Here is a 5,259-nt window from a genome sequence, read left to right on the forward strand (position 1 = left end):
AACTTTACTATCCAATCTTTACTTGTAATTAATTTATAATGGCACAGAGAAGATGAAAGGAAGGAGAATGTATGCTTGTGCTTTGCAATATCGTGGCCCACATATTGGTCACAATATTATATGTGTCTCAAATTCAGCCTCTTTCTATCCTTAAAGATATCCTCTAGATGTGATGTTAAATAATTGAGGATAGACACTGATTACAATAAGGGTAATTTTCCACCCCCCCCATCCCCCCAGTAAGGAGACCCACTCTAGTAGCTCATGGAGAAGACTTCAGACACCATTCAAGGAACCTGAAATCTACCCAGAGATTCATGGCTTCCTAGAGGATCAATGGTAAAGACTTCCTGTTTACCTTTGGGCATCCTTTGGAAAGCTCTTCCTGTTACCCTACTATGTCTGGACCAGGTACCTCTATTAGGACCCCATTAGCCTGTTGCAGCCTCTTTCATTTTCCTCTCATTTTTGATTATAATTGCCTGAATACTTGCCCGTTTTCTCCACCAGGCTCTAGGCTACATTATGACAAGAAGCCTGTTGGTCTTGCTTAGTGTTTCATCACTTATGCCTAGCTCAGTGTCTGGAACATAATATAGGAGGAAGGAAGGAAGGAAGGAAGGAAGGAAGGAAGGAAGGAAGGAAGATGGGAGGTAAGGAAGGAAGGAAGAAGGGAGGGAGGAAGGAAGGAGGGAGGGAGGAAGGAAGGAAGGGAGGGAGGAAGGAAGGAAGGGAGGGAGGGAGGAAGGAAGGAAGGAAGGAAGGAAGGAAGGAAGGGAGGGAGAAAAAAGAAGGAAGGCAAGTCTTATCTAGAAATAAACTTTCTCTAACAAGTCTTGGTACATTAAAGCTTAAATGTTTCTCAGAATCTTGACTCAATAAAAGCGCCCTGAACGTTTCAAGAAAAACAAAATGCCTACATAGCAAGGGAAACTAGCTGCCCCACAGCTCCTTTAGAACCTTCTTCGACGCTATGATTAACCTTGATATTGCCTTCCCATCTGAATGACTTATATTGGATGACAATGGATTAACTGACCTCAGCTGTAATTTACTGCTGTGTTCCATGCAATACCTAATCACTACAGCCAAACATGGAGATGTTCCTAGAACTAACAAACAATGTGATCCTGTGTTTGCATGTACCATTACCTTGATACCTTTTTCTTGGTTGACTATGGACCATATCGGCTTTACGTCTTTTCTGCCATCTGAGATGAGTTTAATGCACCTATATCTTATGGGCATTGTTATTCATACTGGGAAGACTATCTCCTTTCACTTACTATGTATTTCCTTATTTTATACCTATCATTCATGTATCTTATTGTTCATATTAACTAAGGCAGGGATTATGCTATATATTGCTTTTTTACATCTCTTAATAAGTAGAAATATTATGTGAAGCATAATAGGTGTTAAATATTTTCTAAAATGATGAGATGCATAAGAAATAAAGGGAATTTTTCTATCATGAATAGAAATATTTCTTTCTAATTCAATTCATATGTACTCCTTCCAAACCTCTAAGATTCTGGGATTTATATTAAGAATTTAAGAAATTAGGGGCACCTGGATGGCTCAGTTGGTTAAGCATCTGACTCTTTGTTTTGGCTCAGGTCATGATCTCAGAGTCATGAGATCCAGCCCTGCATTAGGCCCCACATTGGGCTCTGTGCTGAACATGGAGCCTGCTTAAGATTCTCTCTCTCTCTCTCTCTCTCTCTCTCTCTCTCTCTCTTTCTCTTCTCTTTCTCCCTCTGTCTCTCTCTCTTGCCCTTCCTCCACTCTCTCATGCACATGCTCTCTCTCTCTCGAAAATAAAAAAAAAAATTAAAAAAAAAGAATTTAAGAAATTCAAGAAATAGTTTTCAAAAACCAGTGGCTACATTTGTATGTATATCATAAGTGTTTTCGTTGGCTCAGAAAAACCCCACAAAAATATAAAGCGCTTGTCCAGTTTCTTTTTATGTCAGACATTGAACTCTGGACTTAAAAGATGACATCACAATCCATGTACTCTCCTTCCCTGTCACCACCCACACAGTGCTCCACCCTCATTGATGTCCCAAATGGCATCTAGCAGAAGAAAGGTCAGAAACAAAAAACTTCAAGTTCGAAAGATTTAAAGGCAGGTTATCAGGAGTTGGACTGGAGCCCCAAACCATGCAGGCTGTAAGGTCAGAGCTTAACTGTTTTTCCATTTTATTGCTCAAGGACAAGAGAACTTGATACATGAGACTCCAGCCCTGTAAACCGTCTACTGAGGTAGCCATTTTATCACGTATGGTTGCAAGTTGAGTACTGACCACACAATTTAAATCGACAGTAGCAGGGCCCTGGTGGGGATGTGAGAAGCAGTGTCACACACAACATTCTTTTCCTAATTATTGGGACCTGGACAGGTGGCAGGAAGGGAATGAGGGGTGAGGTGGGGGGAGAGGGAGGGGCGGGGAGGCACAGTGACATTTCCCATCTCAGGAGTACAAGATTCATTACCTCTGATGAAAAGTCACCAGGCTGCGGTGAGTCCTGACATACTCCGTGACAGGAGAAAGTGACATGGCCGTTTGACATTCAGGGCTAGAAGGTTGCCGGTCTGTAATCACTAGTTAAAATTGAATCTTGTACATTGCACCCTGCCAGCACAGCTCAACTCTTGATAATTATTTGGATGCTACTGTATTTGGATTTTATTTCCCCAGCAGAGAGGGGAAGTTGGATTTATAGTTTACTGCTGGGTTAAGATTGGAACAGGCTAGATCTTTTTTATGGTTAATATGGCAGAGCCAAATAAATCTAGAGATGTTTTTGTCCCCATTTTAATTCTAAACCACTTGGGGATGGGGGTGGGGAGCCACAAAGGAATCAAAGGGTACGTCTTCTAATTTTCCATGAACAAGCTACAATTCTGTCTGCTAATGTTTTCCTCTTTTTTCATTTCACTTCATGATGCTTTAAACCAGCCATCTGGACATGGACAGGGCTGGGAAATACCATTTTGCAACAGCTATAGCCTGAGCAGCCACATGGATGAGGACATAGATGGTCAATGCCACTTAACAACCACTTCTTTTTTACCTGGGGGTCAAGAAAAGGACAAGAGAAATGTTTTACAGTAGGTCATTTTAGCATAATTACAGAGTAGCCTTTATCTGTTGATTTGCATGCAGGCATGCTGTGATTCCAATCAGAATATTTTCTCCCTTCACTCCTACCTCAAGGCACTGAAGCTTCTAGTCATCGCAGGAGCACAGACTGCATATTCACCCTATTAAGTGCAGAAGGATCCCCAATGTCTGGTTTGACACGCTCAACGTAACATTTTGAGGAGTCACAAGCCACATGTATATAGAAGGGTGAAATGATCACCAAGGCTCACTTTATAGACAGAATAAGTGTTGCTTGTGCACTAGGGTTTAGCTTGGCCCTGGGAAGCAGGCATACTGGCCTGATCAAAATATCTTTACCACTAATCTCCCTCAATGTCTAAAAGTCCATTATTAGAAAAGCGTCAATTTAAATGAAAACATTGTGTCTGCAAGGGTTACCAAATAATACGTCACCATTATTTCTTGGAGAGAAGAATATATACTCTCAAACACAGCCAAAGACATAAAACATGGTGGAAATTTTGTTGGGAAAGATCAACAAGACCTGGTCCTAGTGGCCTCACGGATTGGCATTCATTGTTCTAGGGCATTTCCTCTGGACCTGGGGTTGACTCGCAGCCTTGCTGGTGCTGAAACCTGATTTGTTAGTTGATTGCGGTCCCATCACTTACAGAGACATATTGTCACGTACACATGCACCAAGTTTCTGGGATTGTTTTATGGAACCAGAATGCTTACTTATGTAAGTTCATGGTGAGAAATAATAATACAACAGGATTTGGAACATGCGGAGGTCACATGACAAGTGTGGAGATTATAAGTAAACCAGCCAGATCCTAAACAAAAGCTGTGCTGGTGATCAAGGAATCACCAGGGAAGTAAAGGTTAATTCAACTCTTCACTCTCTTACTGATAGAGTAGGTATAGCCACAGCTGTCTTCTCCCAATCCAGGACTGCCTTAAGGAGCAGAGATATTCAGCATACTTAGTGTAAAGCTCACTTTTTCCTGAATAGTGCTGGGATGGGCACTGCTAACCACTGATTGTTCCCTTTCCTTTGTTCAGTCTTCAATAGTAAACACCACCGCCTGTGCCCACTTTCTACTTCTTACCAGAGAGATTGTGTTGATCTCAGAGCTCAGCTTTCTGAAGGCAGTCTCATATTTTCCTGCTTTTTTAGTCACTTTCAAACACAAGTACTTTAATGTGAATAAATTAAATGTTTTCATTCCACTAGAAAATGCACTGATACTAACGGGGTATCCCCTTTTGTCCAAAAGGTGTCCACTTTTGTCCAAAGTGGGAGTTTCTAAACAGGGAACTGTCTAGGGAAGTAAGTGAGTTTTGAGAAGCTTGGCAATAAAGTAACAGAATGAGAATACTGGGGGAAGGACATGAGCAACTAAAAGAAATGAAGAAGATGAAGATGAAGAGGAAGAAGAAGGAGAAGAAGAGGAAGAAGGAGAAGAAGAAAAGGGATGGGAAGGGGAGGGGAAGGAAGGGGAAGGGAGGGAGGAATGAAGGGAGGAAGGAGGAAGGAAGGGAGGAAGAAAGGAAGGAAGGAAAGGAAGGGAGTGCTCAGATATATCAAGAAGGTTGAAGTTTTGCCTATAATCTAATGGAGATTGAGTAAAGAGTCACTTGAAGGCTATGCTTGCTGAAATGATAGTCTTGTCAGTAATGAAAAGGATGTATCTGGGTTGGTTAGATGGGGTGTGGTTAAAGGATTAAACTAATTTTTTTAGTAATGTCTCACTTTACTAATCCTAATTGTAGAGACTGAATTAAGGGTAGTTTCCCTTTTTCTATGGGTAATAGTTGCCTTTACTTGGGAAAAATAATCTCCATTATTCCTTGTCTAGGCCACAAGGCAAAAATGTAAAGCTGCAACTAATAAAGGATTTCATCAGCAGTATTGCTCATGGCAAACTGAAGGGCAGACTTCCTCTTCTCATGGTTGGGAAGGGACCTCCTCCTTTTCTCTCCCAAATGAAACCCCACAGAGGCCCCCTCTTCCATGAAGTCTGCCCTGACTAATGAGCACAGTGGATCTTCTCTAAATTTCTATAGAGTTTATCCTTCTTGTGTAAGTGTATCACCTATGCTTGGTTTTAAATTTTTTTCTGTTTCCTCTTTGTACCTCTTG

The 5,259-nt window shown here is 41.3% G+C and overlaps 1 long non-coding RNA gene across 3 annotated transcripts; it reads left to right on the top strand.

The window, feature by feature from the left end:
• The first annotated feature begins 2,042 nt into the window (after window positions 1–2,042).
• On the top strand, window positions 2,043–4,540 carry LOC122204087. Of its 3 annotated transcripts, XR_006195483.1 has the most exons (4): window positions 2,043–2,180; window positions 2,482–2,525; window positions 2,967–3,118; window positions 4,394–4,540. It is a non-coding gene; the product is annotated as an uncharacterized LOC122204087 (long non-coding RNA). The 3 variants fall into 3 exon arrangements; XR_006195481.1 differs by lacking the exon at window positions 2,482–2,525; XR_006195482.1 differs by lacking the exons at window positions 2,482–2,525; window positions 4,394–4,540 and adding an exon at window positions 3,225–3,585.
• Window positions 4,541–5,259: the final 719 nt, after the last annotated feature.

Source organism: Panthera leo, chromosome D3, assembly GCF_018350215.1.
Source record: "Panthera leo isolate Ple1 chromosome D3, P.leo_Ple1_pat1.1, whole genome shotgun sequence".
Taxonomy (NCBI): Eukaryota; Metazoa; Chordata; class Mammalia; order Carnivora; family Felidae; genus Panthera; species Panthera leo.